The following is a 19,928-nucleotide window of genomic DNA, read 5'->3' as shown; positions in this document are numbered from 1 at the left end:
TTGTTAGTGTGTTCTTAGCCAGATGCGATCAGAGGTCAATTTCACTTTAATTACCTTATGCCTTTGTAATATTATGTATTTCTGGATTAAGATAACTATTTATCAGATCTAATTATGTTGTTGACATTGTGTTTTGATCGCGAGTTCAGTCCTGTTCATATTTGTCAGTCACCGGGATCGGCTGGTCAAACAAGCCAGACCACGATAAAGGCAAAATAATTCTGATACTACTAGAATTTTGTTGGAGCCTACTGCCACGTTCAAAACCACTGGGAGCTTGGAACTCGGAAATCTCCGACTTCCGACCAGAGTATATTCAAAACAACAAGGAACTGTGGCGGGGAAAAGAGCTCAGATTGGGAAAAATTGATGTGAACGCTCATCCAACTCGCAATACCAACGCGGGAACTCGGTCCTCTTTTTTAAGAGTTCCGACCTGAAGATCACTGACGTCATGATTTTGGTCTCGTATTTATGCGAATTCCCAGTTGTAATGAACGCGGCATACGAACTCACGTAGCCGTCCTTTATTAATGGCAGACCAAGACCCTGTCACAATGTACAAGCCAAGACGTCCGACAGTCGTTTAAGACCTAAGAATTTACCCACGACGTGGAAAAAAATCGTACAGTCTGCAAAGGCCTTTTAAGGTCATGGCCAATATTCATAAAGTGTCACATAGTAGAGAAGTGCTGATCTAGGATCAGGTCCTCCATGTCCATTCATTATAATCTAAAAGCCAATACCGAAACTAGATTTGAGTTTGGGTCGTTGGATGATTTGGGACACGAGAGGACGGTCAATTTCTCATTTGTGTGTGTCGAGCTGACAAAAGTTTAAGAACCCCTGGTCTATTTCATTGAATTTGTTGTTTCATGTTGATTTACATTTTTTCATGGGCTACTGGTTAGGCTATAAAAAAACAAGTCCAATTAAATAATGGTGGTAAAACTTCCCCGAGGAAATTGGATAGCTACTCAAACTAAACCGATTAGCTAGAATATAAATACGAAATTCCATGCATTAGGTTTCGTTGGAAATTCCTCATTAGATCCTTATAAGGTAAAGCGTTGACATTTCAGCACCACACCTGATAAGGCTTTTCGTCCAGGTCATAGTCTCTCGGGTCTGCCCTTAGAGAACAGTTATTAACAGAAACGTTTATCGGAATCATTTTCTGTTACAACATCTATCGTATGTTGTGTCTTTCAATAGTTTTTACCAAACATTTCAAATAAAAAGTATCGAAGCTTTCTTTTCCAAGTCGAAGGAAAAAAGGAAAACTTTGAATCACTGGACGGATTCCCGATTCAATCCACCATTTTGAAGTGATTTTTTGTTGTTGTTGTTTGTTGAGCTGGACAAGTTTTCAAGTGTATTGTGTCTTTCGGTAAGTTTTAACTGTGATTTAATTTTTTTTTTTTTTCTTCCGTTAGTTACAAAAGTAGCTGGTTGTCTACTCGTTTTAGTCCGTGAACTTTGACAATTGTGTTTTTAATTGTTTCAACGTAATACGAACCTCAATTGTACGGGGGTCTCTCCCAGTCATTCTCGCTGTTATTGTGCTAGCTAACGTTAGTTACACCTGGTTAGTTAGTAGTAAACGGTGTTGAAAATACTGTAGTAACGTTAGATTACTAACTAGTTAATTTACTGACCAACTTTACATTGTTTGTTGGTAACTTCCAACAGTTATAACAGTAACTCTTTTTGACGTTTCGTGAGATGTGGTCACTTGTCATGAACGTCGTTTGTTTAGTTAGCTAGCTAAATTAGCCGCCAACTCACAAATGTTTGTCATTATCGTACAACAAGCTCCGGTGTAAGGCCAAAACTATACATTTAAACGAGCCAGGGCATAGCATTAGTTTGTAAGCTAGCTAAGTAAAGACTTGTTAGCTAACTAACCAGTTCGCGTTAACTTAATTTCATAACCAATGTCCCAGTTCAAACGCAGCCAGTTTGGGTGGAGAGGTTGCACACTCCCGTTGTAATCAGTGCATTAATAATGATGCTCCTAGCCTGAACTGACAAAAGTTTACAAAAATATAATTTTCCATTTGATCTTTTTAATGGAATAATAGGTAACGCTCAATCACTTGACTGCTGCCGTCCCCATATTCTCGACTAGATATTTCAGAGCAACCCAATATGATACGTTCTCTCAATCGGACGTCTTCTCCAATCATATTGTAAACATAGCTAGTTTTCTATAAATAGGCCCACCAGAGACGATTTATCACTATCTCCATTTGTTTTATGTATTTAGGCCTAGCTAGCTAATTGAACTGGATAGATTTAGGGGGCTACCGAGTGGCGCAGCTGTCTGAATGATAGAGGCGTCACTACATACCCTGGTTCGATTCCAGGCTGTATCACAATCGGCCGTGATTGGGAGTCCCAAAGAGCAGCGCACAATTGGACCAGCGTCGTTAGGGTTTTGCCGGGATAGGCAGTCATTGTCAATAATAATTGGTTAACTGGCTAAATAAATTCATTGGTTTACATTTCCCCCCTCGACTGGGTTTGGTCTACATTTTGCCATTTTGTACTAATGACCCCCTACCCCACTCTCTAAACCCAGCTGAACTGCCCCCCCCCCCCAAAAAAGCAAAATTAGCATGACAAGGAGCTGAATTTAATGTAAAAGTATTTCAAAATAAAATGGTTGGTATATACTCAGTGCTCTGTTGACATTTCAGAGATGCACATGTTTTTGTAAGAAATCTTTAAAAAAAAATAACTATTTAAAAAACCCAGGAATTTATCAATGTGTATGAAAAGTATATACTAAAATATGGTAATACTACATGTCTCCACGTGACCCCTGACAGATGTCCTTTAATGCAGAATTCTGCATTTTTCAACCAGAAAATAAAATGCATAAATATCTTCCAAGATATAGTCACCCTACAAGGCTAAAAACTCCCAATAACTTTTGAATGGATTATTGTAGAGACAAGAGTTTTGGACCATTGGGATTATATACTCAATTATAAACTGGGTGGTTCAAGCCCTGAATGCTTTATTATTATTATTATTATTATTATAATATATTTTTTGGACTTACACCTGTGGTATATCAGATCGTGTTGGTGCGGCAGGTAGCCTAGTGGTTAGAGAGTTGGACTAGTAACCGAAAGGTTGCAAGATCGAATCCCCCCGAGCTGACAAGGTAAAAGATCTCTCTTTCTGCCCCTAAACAAGGCAGTTAACCCACTGTTCCTAGGCCGTCATTGTAAATAAGAATTTGTTCTTAACTGATTTACCTTTTTAAATAAAGTTAAAATAAAAAATACCACGGGTATGACACTTATTTTAACTGCTCTAGTTATACAGAACTAAAATATAAACATAACGTGCAACAATTTCAAAGATTTTGCTGAGTTACTGTTCCTTTTTAAGGAAATCAGTAAATTGACATAAATGATCTTTGGCCCTCTTCTATGAATTTCAGTTGACTGGGCAGGGGCACGGCCATCTGTGGGCCTGGGAGAGTTAGGCCCACCCACTGGGGAGTAGGGCTGGGTGGTATACTGTTTTTTGCGATTATACCAGTATTGATGCACGGACTGGTTTGGGTTTTTACTTTACCTTCTATGCCGGTATTTGAATGTTTGATAAATGTGATACGCAGTGTGTAAGGTCCATTTTTATAGTTCGCTACTTCAGTCATCTCTCTATGCCGCTTTCCACAGTGACCTAGCCAAGCCCCCTGTCACTCAAGGAGTGCATTTGATGTTCCTCAACCACGAGACACTTGCTTCAGTCTGCGTGGTCAATACAGAATATGTAACAATGTTGATGACAATGATGCAGTTGCCTCTTTGCTTCTTAATATAAATCTACTAACATTCTGTAAGTACACTATTGGCTTGTGTTTCTTACATCTGCAAACAGCTAGTTTGTCTTTTCTTAGCAAGTTGTTCCTAAATCTTGTTAGCCGCTAATCGCTAGCTAACAAATGCACTGAGTAAGAGCAAGCGTAATTAGCTATACAGCCTGCTAATACCAGTGATTGTATAGACTGAAATTAGTATGTTTGTGCAACAGTGTCTTCTAAATTAGAGGTAAACACAAAGCAAGAATGTTAGCTACATGAAGTAGCTAAGAGAACATTCAATGTAGCCAAAGATTATAGGGTCCCCTAGGAAACACCTATCAACACATTAGTTCCTACCCTGTCACAATAACTCCTCCCTGGCATTTTCATTCGTTGTCATGTCAAACACTGTATTCAAAGTGCCCACTTTTATATTCTACCTGTATAATTAGCATAGGCATTCTATTCCCATGATTCCAACAGTTAACCCAAGTGTTTTGCTCTAAATTGCAAGTCTAATTGCAACATTTGGTTAAAAATAAGGCCCAGATTACTTGGCCATATCATGCAGCCCTATGTGGCAGTGTGGAAATGATCTAAAATGCAAAAATGGATAAATTATGACTTTTGGGGTTGAATTGAAACAATATAAAACAATCAGAATGGAGAAATACCCATTGAAATCACTTAGATTGTATGTGTTGCCACCCTAGGGTCACGCACTACTCATAAAGCAAATGTAGAACTTTAATTATTTAAAAACATAAAACCCCAGACGATCCCACAGGTGAAGAAGCCTGGTGTGGAGGTCCTGGGCTGTCGTGGTTATACGTGTTCTGCGGTTGAGGCTGGTTGGGCGTACTGCCAAATTCTCTAAAGCAACAGAGGCAGCTTATGTTTGAGAAATGAACATTCAATTCTCTGGCAACAGCTCTGGTGGACATTACTGCAGTCACCATGCCAATTGCGTGCTCCCTCAACTTGAGACATCTGGGGCATTGTGTTGTGACAAAGCTGCACTTTTTAGTGGCCTTTTATTGTCCCCAGCATAAGGTGCACCTGTGTAATGATTCTGTTTATCAGCTGCTTCTTGATACCACCATACCTGTCAGGTGGATGGATTATCTTGGCAAAGGAGAAATGCTCACTAACAGGGATGTAAACAAATTTGTGCACATTTGAAAGAAATAAGCTTTTTGTGTATGGAAAGTTTCTGGGATCTTATTTCAGCTCATGAAACATGGGACCAACGCTTTACATGTTGCGTTTATTTTTGTTCAGTGTAATAGCAATAAGGCACCTCGGTTTGTGGTATGTGGCCAATATACCACAGCTAAGGGCTGTATCCAGGCAGTCCGTGTTGTGTCACATTTTATTTATTTGATTTATTTCACCTTTATTTAACCAGGTAGGCAAGTTGAGAACAAGTTCTCATTTACAATTGCGACCTGGCCAAGATAAAGCAAAGCAGTTCCACAACATACAAAAACACAGAGTTACACATGGAGTAAAACAACATACAATCAATGATGAGGTAGAAAAAAAAAATATATATATATATATAAATAAATAAATAAGACTATATACAATGTGAGCAAATGATGTGAGATAAGAGAGGTAAAGGCAAAAAAAATGCCATGGTGCCACATAAGAACAGCCCTTAGCTGTGATATATTGGCCATATACCACACCCCCTCGGCCTTATTGCTTAATTAAGATATGTTATTTTACCCATTAGCATTTTTGATTGAACACTACTGGTGAAAAGTAGTGCACTGTGTAGGGTAATAGGGTTACATTTGAGAGACAGCTCCCTCAGTGTATTGAGAGACAGCCCCCTCAGTGTAGGCCCGGCAGACAGGGTCCTGGGTCCAGCCCTGCACGGCCCTCGGGGCATCCTGATTATCACTGCCACTCAGTGCGTGAAGGCTAATCAATACAAGGCCAGTCGCTGCACTCTGCTCCACTTATGTCTGTCTGTCTAACGCTAGTGGAGGGAGACATGTCTCTGAAGAACGAGCATTCATATTTAAAATGGGGGTCTGTCCCAAATGTCGCGACACCATGGTTGCTGCCACAAATAGCACCCATTTCCCTATATAGTGCACTACTTTTACCCAGCTTCCTGTGGGCCTTGGTCAAAAATAGTGCACTACATAGGGAGTAGGGTGCTATTTGGGGCAGCTCCCATGGTGTCGTGGCTCTCGCTTAGCCAGGGGGCTCTCGCTTAGCATGTATCGGTTAAATAAGATTTTTTTTTTCAATGGGTTTCACAGCTTTTTTGTTGTTGATTCAATGCAATTTAAGGCCTTATAGTGTTTATGATGTGTGGGAGTAGCTCTTATCTAGGCTAGATGGCCCAATAATGTTCTATGCTGCACACAGATCAGAGGTCAGTCGAAATGTGTTGTACCTCCAGGGGTGAGTGTGCTGTGTTGCCATGGCGGGTGGCTTAACCCCCTCATTTGATGAATGACCCAGCCAAGCCCCAGACATCTGTTTTTTGTTGTTGTCGTAATCTTATCATCCCTCCCTCTCCTCAGTGACCATCCCTCCCTCTCTCTCCTCTCCTTCTCAGATACGGAGTGAACATGACAACCATAAACACGCCTAACATCAACTTCAAATGGGACCCAAAGAGCTTGGAGATACGTACTCTGGCTGTGGAGAGGCTGCTGGAGCCTTTGGTCACACAGGTTGGAAATGCATACATTTGAACAATATATCAGGGATGCAAACTTTGGCCATATTCACTGTTATAATCTGAAAATGGGTAATCCACATGAATCGTGTAGATCTGTTTTAAAAAAATATATATGTATGTGTTGGGTGTTTAACGAAAGTGTGCAGACGAAGAGTGTATAGCCCATTGAGCTATTAAAGAGGTGCGAACCGATCTCTTTGTGTGATTCACTCTCTCACTCTCTCTCTCCTCTCACTCTCTCACTCTCTCACTCTCTCAGCACAGAACGCAGCCCTACAAAATAGAATATCAGAAGTGCTTCATTGAATATCACGCGTGACAGCTGTGAGCAAACCCTACGGTATCACCAGACAACTCGGTGTGAGGATTCTTAGCCTGACAACCCCCTTGAAAATAGGCATGTTATCTCCCTTTTAGGGCCCTCGCCAGTTACCATCCCCAACACAAACATTTTAACAATGCATGCGTTTTGATACATTCATGCATTTTCATAGAGTACATACGTTTTGACTGAGCAATGCATTTTGATATAGGATGACGTCAGTTAGAAATGAGTGTAGGCGTACTGGTAGCCTATATTTTATTTATTTATTTTAGTACTGGTTGTCATGCATTCATGATTGGTTCATTGGTATCTAGCCCTAAAGGCTTGAACAAGCACTAGCTACTTTGTTTTTAGTCTGGAATCAGTTGGCTAGCTATGACTGACAGTTTAAATGTTTTTTTTTATACACTGCTCAAAAAAATAAAGGGAACACTTAAAACAACACATCCTAGATCTGAATGAAAGAAATAATCTTATTAAATACTTTTTTCTTTACATAGTTGAATGTGCTGACAACAAAATCACACAAAAATAATCAATGGAAATCCAATTTATCAACCCATGGAGGTCTGGATTTGGAGTCACACTCAAAAATTAAAGTGGAAAACCACACTACAGGCTGATCCAACTTTGATGTAATGTCCTTAAAACAAGTCAAAATGAGGCTCAGTAGTGTGTGTGGCCTCCACGTGCCTGTATGACCTCCCTACAACGCCTGGGCATGCTCCTGATGAGGTGGCGGATGGTCTCCTGAGGGATCTCCTCCCAGACCTGGACTAAAGCATCCGCCAACTCCTGGACAGTGGTGCAACGTGGCGTTGGTGGATGGAGCGAGACATGATGTCCCAGATGTGCTCAATTGGATTCAGGTCTGGGGAACGGGCGGGCCAGTCCATAGCATCAATGCCTTCCTCTTGCAGGAACTGCTGACACACTCCAGCCACATGAGGTCTAGCATTGTCTTGCATTAGGAGGAACCCAGGGCCAACCGCACCAGCATATGGTCTCACAAGGGGTCTGAGGATCTCATCTCGGTACCTAATGGCAGTCAGGCTACCTCTGGCGAGCACATGGAGGGCTGTGCGGCCCCCCAAAGAAATGCCACCCCACACCATGACTGACCAACCGCCAAACCGGTCATGCTGGAGGATGTTGCAGGCAGCAGAACGTTCTCCACGGCGTCTCCAGACTCTGTCACGTCTGTCACATGTGCTCAGTGTGAACCTGCTTTCATCTGTGAAGAGCACAGGGTGCCAGTGGCGAATTTGCCAATCTTGGTGTTCTCTGGCAAATGCCAAACGTCCTGCACGGTGTTGGGCTGTAAGCACAACCCCACACATGTGGACGTCAGGCCCTCATACCACCCTCATGGAGTCTGTTTCTGACCGTTTGAGCAGACACATGCACATTTGTGGCCTGCTGGAGGTCATTTTGCAGGGCTCTGGCAGTGCTCCTCCTGCTCGTCCTTGCACAAAGGCAGAGGTAGCGGTCCTGCTGCTGGGTTGTTGCCCTCCTACGGCCTCCTCCACGTCTCCTGATGTACTGGCCTGTCTCCTGGTAGCGCCTCCATGCTCTGGAGACTACGCTGACAGACACAGCAAACCTTCTTGCCACAGCTCGCATTGATGTGCCATCCTGGATGAGCTGCACTACCTGAGCCACTTGTGTGGGTTGTAGACTCCGTCTCATGCTACCACTAGAGTGAAAGCACCGCCAGCATTCAAAAGTGACCAAAACATCAGCCAGGAAGCATAGGAACTGAGAAGTGGTCTGTGGTCATCACCTGCTGAACCACTCCTTTATTGGGGGTGTCTTGCTAATTGCCTATAATTTCCACCTGTTGTCTATTCCATTTTCACAACAGCATGTCAAATTTATTGTCAATCAGTGTTGCTTCCTAAGTGGACAGTTTGATTTCACAGAAGTGTGATTGACTTGGAGTTACATTGTGTTTTTTAAGTGTTCCCTTTATTTTTTTGCGCAGTATATTTAAAAAAAAATATCTTTAGCTGTAGTGTCAGTGACCTTTCAGAAGCAGTGTTGTGCATCTCGCCCTCGAGACATTTGACCTCTCGTCCTGCTCCTAAAGGTCACGACCCTGGTGAACTCCAGCAACAAGGGCCCGTCCAATAAGAAAAAGGGTCGCTCTAAGAAGGCCCATGTATTGGCTGCCTCAGTGGAGACTGCTACCTTGAACTTCCTGGATAAAGGAGAGAAGATCGCCAAAGAGAGCAAGTTCCTCAAGGACGAGCTCACTGCTGCCGTGGAGGATGTCTGAAAGCAAGGTATGGTTAAGCTACTACTGGCTTTGTCATGTTTTCCCCTTTTCACTTTTTATGGACGTACACATAGACGGCTACAAGTCAGGTACAGTTTTTACATAGACTTACGCAAAACACTTTCATTTAACTAGGCAAGTCAGTTAACAAATTCTTATTTTCAATGACGACCTACCAGGGAACAGTGGGTTAACTGCCTTTTTCAGGGGCAGAACGACAGATTTTTTTATTTTTTTTACCTTGTCAGCTCGGATTCGATCTTGCAACCTTAATAGTCCAACGCTCTAACCACTAGGCTAACTGCCGCCCATATGCTTCACGAGAAGCATAGGCCAGTGTTTTCCCCAACCCTGGTCCTCCAGTACCCCTCAACAGTCCAGTTGTTGTTGTAGCCGTTGACACAAACATCTCATTCAACTCACTGAGGGCTTGATGATTAGTTGACGAGTTGAACCAGGTGTTCTTGTCCATGGTTAAGATGTGTACTGTTTAGGAGACCAGGGTTTGGAACCACTGGCATAGGTCAACCACAAACCGATGGATGTTTTTGTGCCAAGTTTCTTTTCACTTTTTCTGTCTGTTATTAGGCTCTACCACACTATTAATTGAAAACATGTTGTTTTTGAGCATCTCTGAAATATATCATATGATTTAACCTAATGGGTAATTTGGCCTTGTATTTCTGCCTCCTGAGTTCAAGGAAACATATTTATTCATCGGTGCCCTGTGAATCCTCCTCTGAATTTATTCAAACTGCTTCCATGGATTGAACCACTGCTTTCCTTCCTGTCATTGTGTTTTGCCCTGCAGTCTTTCATTCTCTTACCCTGTATTGGGGGGGAGAGGGAATGTCAGGTTTTTTCTGAATTAAAAAAAAGGGGCTTATGTGGCAGGCTTGCAATTCTACTTATTTCTTCCATGGAGCTGAGATGATACGTTTTTTTTTTGCAGTTTTAAAGCTAATTTCTTTAAATTCTACACATTTTTTCCCATGCAGCTGAGAAGTTTTTTTTTTTCTTCCTTTGTTGCAGTTTTAAAGACCGCCCAAGGATTAATGGCTGAAAAAAATCCCTGTTAGCTCAGTATAAAGGGCTGCGTAGAGGCATGCAGCCTTATGCATCGTCACCCCAATCTTTTAACTCTGTTGTTAAATCTCATTACTCCTAGTAGCTGCGGTGTGATTTTCCTCTCTGTCCCTGTTGGTGGGTGGAGAGGAGTCAGGTTAATGGAGAGGTTTAACCCTGTCAAGATGCTCAGCTCCTCATTTCTCAATGGCTTGTTTTGCCATGAATGTTTTAAAAGCCTGTTGATATTGATGCCTATTTAATGAGACAATGTGGTGTAGGCAGGAGAGGGAGATCTCACCGATCTCTCAGCCGCCCGCCGTGCCGGGAGCCCTCTCGGCCGCCCGCCGTCCTTGATCACTGGTGTAGCCCACAAACCTGATGTTGTACACAACTGTTCTAACTATTGCATTCCATGCGTCCGTAAGCATAGGCCTGATTTCATGTTTTTCAGGAGGGGAAGATGGCTACATGTTTTTACACAAAATACATTACTGTGTCAACATAAGCACAACACAAACAGGCACTCTAGTGATTTTATGTTCTTAGCTGCTGAGTTGCGTGTGGCAATTTATTCTCGCCACGACATCAGCATATGTGGTATTTGGCTGCCCAGAGGTGGAACGCAGCAAGACAGACACGCAGTCTAATTAGCAATTGAATGTTATTTTTCTTTCATTATTGTTGCAAACATTGGCTAAGCTGTGCAGGAGGTAGCAAAATGTGGGTAGATTTTGGCATTGGCGGTTTAAGATGTTTTTCACCAGCCACGTTGGCTGGTGGTCAGGGTTCTGCAGTAGCTGTGTTCAAAGTATTTTTGCCTTAAAAAAATTGAAAAATGTTTTTATTCATAGGTGGTAAATTATTCGCACAGTGAAAACTGAATCCTATAGCCTATCCCACCTCGTGCTGTAACACTGCCTGACCTGGGGCTGTGCACACGTCAAGGTGTTAAGTGAAAGATGTATTTATTTTTTGAAGCGCTATACACAGGCGCAACTTGGTCTGACTTGAAAGGACAGTCCACTGAAGTGAGACTGTGTCCATGTGTTTCTTGGTCTATTTACATTGGTCTGTTTACAAACTAGGTTCTTCATTATCTTGAGTTTCAACTGCTAGGGAACAGAAGGTAACACGGCTACTAGTCTGACTCAATCTCCGACATAATCGTGAATCGCAGTTGCGTTGCCATGGTAACCTCCAGCCCTTAAAGGGGCGCAGGTGAAATTCTCATCTCATATTTTGGTTTAAGAGATTCGGGTTACAAATTAAATTAAAACAAGTGTGCCTCTCGCTTGTCTGTGAGTAGATTCTTGTATTTGCTGAAACTCCCTCTCTCGCAGTCGACTGAGCTGACTAGGAAGTAGATGTTAGGGCACTGCCACTTCTTCTGCAACTCTTGGGATTCTCCCACTCAGGCCCCTCCAGTAATCAGCAAGCTCCAAAGCTGGTGAGGGCTCCCTGGACACAGAGCTGATAGGCAATCCATTCTTCACTGAACACTGATGGCTTTCAGTTGTGTGTGTGTGTGTGTGTGTGTGTGTGTGTGTGTGTGTGTGTGTGTGTGTGTGTGTGGTGGGGGGGCTTCAATCTGCTTTTCCATGGCTGGAGCCTGCCTAGGATCCAACACCCTAGCCAGTCTGTCGACGTCTCTGGCTGGATGTGTGTCCCAGTACTTTGACCACTTTGAAGGCCAAGTGGAATGCATCATGGAGATGGTTAAGCACCTCTCTTCAATTCCCCCCCCCCCCCATCTTTCTCAATAACTCATCTGTCTTGGCTCCATACCCACATGTTTTTGCCGTTCCATTCACTAGGTAAGAGACCAGATTCTCCATGACATTGTATGCAGACACCGCTGTGGGATGGTGGGTTCCTTCCAGGATTGACAGAGCTGTCATCAATTTGGAGCAGCCCTCCGAGATGAAGTTGAGCTTTACAGTGAGGGCCTGCACCTTCTCCTCGGTTTCCAGCTGGCTGAGGATGTTTGTGACTGCCTGGGATGATGACTTTCCTGCGAAACAAAAACTCTCTGTACGGATGAACATGCTCCGCATGGTACTTCATTGCCTCAAACCAGCTATTTCCATCCGGAGCTCACTGCTTCAGGAGGAGCCTTGGCCTGCACAAATGCTTTCATAATGAGAATGCTCACCAATCTTCTCTTTCTGTCAGGCTTCTTAAAGAAGACAGTGTTGCTATATTTCACCCACCAGATTGATGACATGGTAGAGACGGGTTACATGGACACTGTTGGGCATCACTCCTTTCAGAACCTTGTATGCCTTCAGGCAGTCAGACATTATCTGTGACCACTGCCCGGACATCATTCAGGTTCAGATGGTTGCTGTGGAGGGAGGCTAGTACAGCTTGGGGAAAACGTTGTGTAGTTGCATTTGTCCATGAAAATGACATCCACCAGAAAGTACTGGTTTTCAACACCTGCAATGAATGGTAAGGAAACTTTAATTGTTTTAATCTAAAATAATATTGTGACAGTGTTTAAATGAAGTGTAAACACAATTATAGATACAGCCATAGTTAGCTAGATGGAGAGGCAGACAGCTGTTGACGTTATGCATCGCTATATTTCACCACGATAGCGCGTCGTTTGGAATTTCACAATTTGCATGCAGACAATTCACATTGCAGAATGGAAATGTAGGTATATTAATTAGAGGTAGACATTATTATTATTATTATAATTTATTTTTTCAAGTTCTCATTTACAACTGCGACCTGGCCAAGATAAAGCAAAAGCAGTGCGACACAAAACAACCGAGTTACACATAAACAACTGTACAGTCAATAACACAATAGAAAATAAAATAAAGATCTATGTACAGTGTGTGCAAATGTAGGGAGGTTGGCAATAAATAGGCCATAGAGGTGACAATTACTATTTAGCATTAATACTGGAGTGATATATGTGCAAGTAGAGATACTGGGGTGCAAAAGAGCAAGAGAGTAAGTAATATGGGAATGAGGTAGTTGGGTGTGCTATTTACAGATGGGCTGTGTACAGTGATCGGTAAGCTGCTCTGACAGCTGATGCTTAAAGCTAGAGGGAGATATAAGGATTCAGTTATTTTTGCAATTCAATCCAGTCATTGGCAGCAGAGAACTGGAAGGAAAGGCGGCCAAAGGAAGTGTTGGCTTTGGGGATGATCAGTGAAATATACCTGCTGGAGCGTGTGCTACGGGTGGGTGTTGCTATGGTGACCAGTGAGCTGAGATAAGGCGGAGCTATACCTAGCAAAGACTTATAGATGACCTGGAGCCAGTGGGTTTGGCGACGGATATGAAGCCAGGGCCAGCCAACGAGAGCATAAAGGTCGCAGTGGTGGGTAGTATATGGGGCTTTGGTGATAAAATGGATGGCACTATGATAGACTACATCCAGTTTGCTGAGTAGTGTTGGAGGTTATTTTGTAAAATGACATCGCTGAAGTCAAGGATCGGTAGGATAATCAGTTTACGAGGGTATGTTTGGCAGCATGAGTGAAGGAGGCTTTGTTGCAAAATAGGAAGCCGATTTAATTCTAGATGAATTGGGGCCGATTTCAAGTTTTCATAACAATCTGTAATCAGCATTTTTGGATGCTGATTACATTGCATTCCACGAGGAGACTGTGTGGCAGGCTGACTACCTGTTATGGGAGTGCAGCAAGGAGCCAAGGTGCTAGCTAGCATTAAACTTATCTTCTAAAAAAAACTATCTTAACATAATCACTAGTTAACTACACATGGTTGACGATATTACTAGTTTAACTAGCTTGTCCTGTGTTGCAAATAATCAATGCGGTGCCTGATATTTTATCATTGAATCACAGCCTACTTCGACAAACGAGCACATTCGCGGAAAAAAAGCACTGTCGTTGCACCAATGTACCATAAACATCAATGCCTTTCTTAAAATATATACTTGTGTATCGATTTCTTTCAAACCTGCATATTTAGTTAAAATAAATTCATGTTAGCAGGCAATATTAACTAGGGAAATTGTCCCTTCTCTTGCGTTCTATGCAAGCAGAGTCAGGGTATATGCAGGAATTTGGGCTGCCTGGCTCATTGCGAACTGTGTGAAGACCATTTCTTTCTAACAGACCGTAATTCATTTGCCAGAATTTTACATAATTATGACATAACATTGAAGGTTGTGCAATGTAACAGCAATATTTAGACTTATCGATGCCACCCGTTCGATAAAATACGGAACGGTTCCGTATTGCACTGAAAGAATAATCGTTTTGTTTTCGAAATGATAGTTTCCGGATTTTACCATATTAACCTCTATGGGCTAGGTGAATCCTGTGGCGCGTTATTCAAATCCTTAGATATGCTATTACTTCAATTTTTCAAAAATATGACTATTTTACACCATTTTAAAGATAAGACTCTCGTTAATCTAACCACACTGTCCGATTTCAAAAAGGCTTTACAACGAAAGCAAAACATTAGATTATGTCAGCAGAGTACCCAGCCAGAAATAATCAGACACCCATTTTTCAAGCAGGCATATAATGTCACATAAACCCAAACCACAGCTAAATGTAGCACTAACCTTTGATCTTCATCAGATGACAACCCTAGGACATTATGTTATACAATACATGCATGTTTTGTTCAATCAAGTTCATATTTATATCAAAAACCAGCTTTTTACATTAGCATGTGACTAGCATGTGACTAGCATTCCCACCGAACACTGCCGGTGAATTTACTAAATTACTCATGATAAACGTTCACAAAAAGCATAACAATTATTTTAAGAATTATAGATACAGAACTCCTCTATGCACTCGATATGTCCGATTTTAAAATAGCTTTTCGGTGAAAGCACATTTTGCAATATTCTCAGTAGATAGCCCGGCATCACAGGGCTAGCTATTTAGACACCCAGCAGGTTTAGCACTCATCAAAGTCCGATTTACTATAAGAAAAATGTTCTTACCTTTGTCTTCGTCAGAATGCACTCCCAGGACTTCTACTTCAATAACAAATGTTGGTTTGGTCCAAAATAATCCATCGTTATATCCAAACAGCGGCGTTTTGTTCGTGCGTTCTAGACACTATCCTAAAGGCTAAATAAGGGTGACGAGCATGGCGCAATTCGTGACAAAAGAATTCTAAATATTCCATTACCGTACTTCGAAGCATGTCAACCACTGTTTAAAATAAATTTTTATGCCATTTTTCTCATAAAAAAGCGATATTTCTGTTTATTGTATTATAATTAAGTCTGATTTGATAGAGCAGTCTGACTGAGCCATGGTAGGGAGCAGCAGGCTCGTAAGCATTCATTCAAACAGGACTTTACTGTGTTTGCCAGCAGCTTTTCGCAATACTTGAAGCACAGCACAGTTTATGACTTCAAGCCTATCAACTCCCGAGATTAGGCTGGCAATACTAAAGTGCCTATAAGAACATCCAATAGTCAAAGGTATATGAAATACAAATGGTATAGAGAGAAATAGTCCCCTAATTCCTATAATAACTACAACCTAAAACTTCTTAACTGGGAATATTGAAGACTCATGTTAAAAGGAACCACCAGCGTTCATATGTTCCTTGCTCATGTTCTGAGCGAATAACTTAAACATTAGCTATTTTACATGGTGCATATTGCACTTCTCCAACTGTTTATGCATTATTTTAACCAAATTGAACATGTTTCATTATTTGAGACTACATAAATAAAAATCTATGTATTATATAAAGTTAGTGTTTATTTTGTGTGTTTGTATATAGTGGGGGGAAAAAAGTATGATCCCCTGCTGATTTTGTACATTTGCCCACTTGCAAAGAAATGATCAGTCTATAATTTTAATGGTAGGTTTATTTGAAAAGTGAGAGACAGAATAACAACAAAAAAATCAAGAAAAACGCATGTCAAAAATGTTATAAAATGATATCCATTTTAATGAGGGAAATAAGTATATGACCCTTTTGCAAAACATGACTTAGTACTTGGTGGCAAAACCCTTGTTGGCAGTCAGAGGTCAGACGTTTCTTGTAGTTGGCCACCAGGTTTGCACACATCTCAGGAGGGATTTTGTCCCACTCTTTGCAGATCTTCTCCAAGTCATTAAGGTTTCGAGGCTGACGTTTGGCAACTCGAACCTTCAGCTCCCTCCACAGATTTTCTATGGGATTAACGTCTGGAGACTGGCTAGGCCACTCCAGGACCTTAATGTGCTTCTTCTTGAGCCACTCCTTTGTTGCCTTGGCCGTGTGTTTTGGGTCATTGTCATGCTGGAATACCCATTTTCAATGCCCTGGCTGAGGGAAGGAGGTTCTCACCCAAGATTTGACGGTGCATGGCCCCGTCCATCGTCCCTTTGATGCGGTGAAGTTGTCCTGTCCGCTTAGCAGAAAAACACCCCCAAAGCATAATGTTTCCACCTCCATGTTTGACGGTGGAGATGGTGTTCTTGGGGTCATAGGCAGCATTCCTCCTCCAAACACGGCGAGTTGAGTTGCTGCTAAAGAGCTCCATTTTGGTCTCATCTGACCACAACACTTTCACCCAGTTGTCCTCTGAATCATTCAGATGTTCATTGGCAAACTTCAGACGGGCATGTATATGTATTCTTGAGCAGGGGGACCTTGCGGGCGCTGCAGGATTTCAGTCCTTCATGGCGTAGTGTGTTACCAATTGTTTTCTTTGTGACAATGGACCCAGCTGCCTTGAGATCATTGACAAGATCCTCCCGTGTAGTTCTGGGCTGATTCCTCACCGTTCTCATGATCATTGCAACCCCACGAGGTGAGATCTTGCACGGAGCCCCAGGCCGAGGGATATTGACAGTTCTTTTGTGTTTCTTCCATTTGCGAATAATCGCACCAACTGTTGTCACCTTCTCACCAAGCTGCTTGGCTATGGTCTTGTAGCCCATTCCAGCCTTGTGTAGGTCTACAATCTTGTCCCTGACATCCTTGGAGAGCTCTTTGGTCTTGGCCATGGTGGAGAGTTTGGAATCTGATTGATTGCTTCTGTGGACAGGTGTCTTTTTATACAGGTAACAAACTGAGATTAGGAGCACCCCCTTTAAGAGTGTGCTCCTAACCTCAGCTCGTTACCTGTATAAAAGACACCTGGGAGCCAGAAATCTTTCTGATTGAGAGGGGGTCAAATACTTATTTCCCTCATTAAAATGCAAATGAATTTATAATGCGTTTAACATGCGTTTTACTGGATATTTTTGTTATTCTGTCTCTCACTGTTCAAATAAACCGACCACTAAAATGATAGACTGATCATTTCTTTGTCAGTGGGCAAACGTACAAAATCGGCAGTGGATCAAATACTTTTTTCCTTCACTGTATATGTCATCAATGATCTCATAAGTATTTAAATGGCTGTATTCTCCACCTGCCTGGTGGGACCTAACTGACTCAGATTCTGTTTCATATTTTATTTTATGCCTGCCACGACGACAGTGTCAAAGCTGCCGTCAAATCACCATCAAATGAAATCCTAATGTCTTCTGACAGCAGCGCTTCTCTTTTCCAATCCGGACTCCCACTACTACCCCCCCCACCCCTCAAGTCCATCTGCTCACCATGCTTTTGCTCCAGCTAGTGTATCTCTCTGCTGCCGTAACTATGGCGTCTCTCTGCTGCCGTAGCTATGGCTAGTGTCTCCTAGTCTAAGCCTTACTGATAGTGCTATCACTTGTTGAAGTGCATTAATATGGAGTTGGTTCCCCCTCCTTAGCTGCTATCACAGACTCCACTTTTCTGGGAAGTCTTTCCACTAGATGTTGTAACATTGCTGCGGGGACTTGATTCCATTCAGCCACGAGCATTAGTGAGGTCGGACGACTGTTGGGCGATTTAGTTGGGCGATTTAGGCCTGGCTCATAGTTGTCGTTCCAATTCATCCTTAAGGTTTTAGATGGGGTTGAGGTCAGGGCTCTGTGCATGCCAGTTAAGTTCTTCCACACCGATCTCGACAAACCATTTCTGTATGGACCTCGCTTTGTGCACTGGGGCATTGTCATGCTGAAACAGGAAAGAGCCTTCCTCAAGCTGTCGACACAGTTGGAAGCACAGAATCGTCTAGAATGTCATTGTATGCTGTAGCATTTAGATTTCCCTTCACTGGCGCTAAGGGGCCCGAACCATGAAAAACAGCCCCTGACCATTATTCCTGCTCTACTAGACTTTACAGTTGGCACTATGGATTCGGGCAGATAACGTCATCTTAGCTTCTGCCAAACCCAGATCCATCCGCCTGGACTGCCAGATTGTGAAGCGTGATTCATAATTTCAGAGAACGTGTTTCCACTGCTCCAGAGACCAATGCCGGTATGCTTTACACCACTCCAGCTGACCCTTGGCTTAGTGCATGGGGATCTTAGGCTTGTGTGTGCGGCTGCTCGGCCAAGGAAACCGATATTATGACGTTACCGACGAACAGTTCTTGTGCGACGTTGCTTCCAGAGGCAGTTTGGAACTCGTTAGTGAGTGTTGTAGCCGTGGACAGACAATTTTTATGGCTTCAGCACTCGCGACCCTGTTCTGTCAGTTTGTGTGTCCTACCACTTTGCGGCTGAGCCGTTGTTGCTCCTAGACGCTTCCACTTCACAAGAACAGCACTTAGTTGACCGGGGCTGCTCTAGCAGGGCAAACATTTATTGGAAAGGTGTGGCATCCTATGATGGTGCCACATTGAAACTCACTCAGCTCTTCAGTAAGGGCAATGTTTGTCTATGGAGATTGCATGGCTGTGCTCTATTTTACACACTTCTCAGCAACGGGTGTGGCTAAAATGGCTGACTCCACTAATTTGAAGTTGTCTACATACTTTTTAAAGTAAAGTCTAACTGTGGTGGTTGGCTATCTAGCAGGCTAAAATAACAGCATATACCAGTAACATCATTTTGATAACTGGTTAGATGGCGTTATGTATTTCCAAAACGTTGATTACTTTGAATGTAACTGTAAGCTAGGTGTTGATAGCAGCTAGCTGACTCACACAGTGCTAACCTAATTTTCACAGGCTGGTAGGGCTAACGTTAGCAGGTTAGTTGGCTAGCAACCTTGCCAGCTGATTTGTAACAAGATCTTATAAGTTGGATGAAAATTCAAACCAGTAGTCATGAGTGAAAACTATTTGGTTTAGTTTGAAGTTATACATTTGAAGTTATTTCTCTTGGCGTTTACATTATAGAGAATAGGCTGGCTTGCCAAGTCCTCCATTTTACGTCACACCCTGCAACTATGGCATTTTTGGGATTTTAGTTTTATGTAATAACTTGAACAATAGAAAAGTGAGCAAAATTTTCATTGGGACTTTTTAATGTGTTGCATGTGGTTATGATTTATTTATTTTTTACATCAGTTGAGAATGGCAATAGGTCCTCAATGTATTAGAAATTATTTCCAGCTCTCTCCCTTTTGATAACTACCGATCCTCGGCGTGAAAGGGGGAAAATGATATTCTCTGAATATCCCAGCCGGAAACATAATACATACCTAGTTACTACTCCCTTGTGCAAATACAGCTGTCAGTCCGGAGCTCACTGGCACAGGAATATGAGGGCCCAGAATAGTTAAGTTTACTAGCATGAGCCTCAGGCTGGACCCAGTAGATAGTTGATACAATGTTTCAAGTTCTTTGCAGACAGGTGGAGAAGAGATGAAAGGGCATTTTAGTTTTTTCTGATTTTAACTTGACTTCTGGCTCCATCGTCAGCCATTTTGTTTCAATTATTTAATTAAACAG

The 19,928-nt window shown here is 42.3% G+C and overlaps 1 protein-coding gene across 1 annotated transcript in view; it reads left to right on the top strand.

Annotated features, from left to right (window-relative positions):
• Positions 1–1,085: 1,085 nt before the first annotated feature.
• The window catches only part of LOC106612315 (catenin alpha-1), a 244,829-nt gene continuing 225,986 nt past the window's right edge, over positions 1,086–19,928 (top strand). Inside the window, exons 1-4 of the mRNA XM_045724259.1 lie at positions 1,086–1,390; positions 6,402–6,519; positions 6,787–6,887; positions 8,942–9,137. The gene's annotated coding sequence lies outside the window, so the exon portion shown is untranslated. The remainder of the gene's footprint in view (positions 1,391–6,401; positions 6,520–6,786; positions 6,888–8,941; positions 9,138–19,928) is intronic.

This window comes from Salmo salar, chromosome ssa09 (genome assembly GCF_905237065.1).
Source record: "Salmo salar chromosome ssa09, Ssal_v3.1, whole genome shotgun sequence".
Classification (NCBI taxonomy): domain Eukaryota; kingdom Metazoa; phylum Chordata; class Actinopteri; order Salmoniformes; family Salmonidae; genus Salmo; species Salmo salar.
The sequence above is the reverse complement of the archived record's forward strand: the minus strand, read 5'-3'. Positions and strand labels throughout refer to the sequence as shown.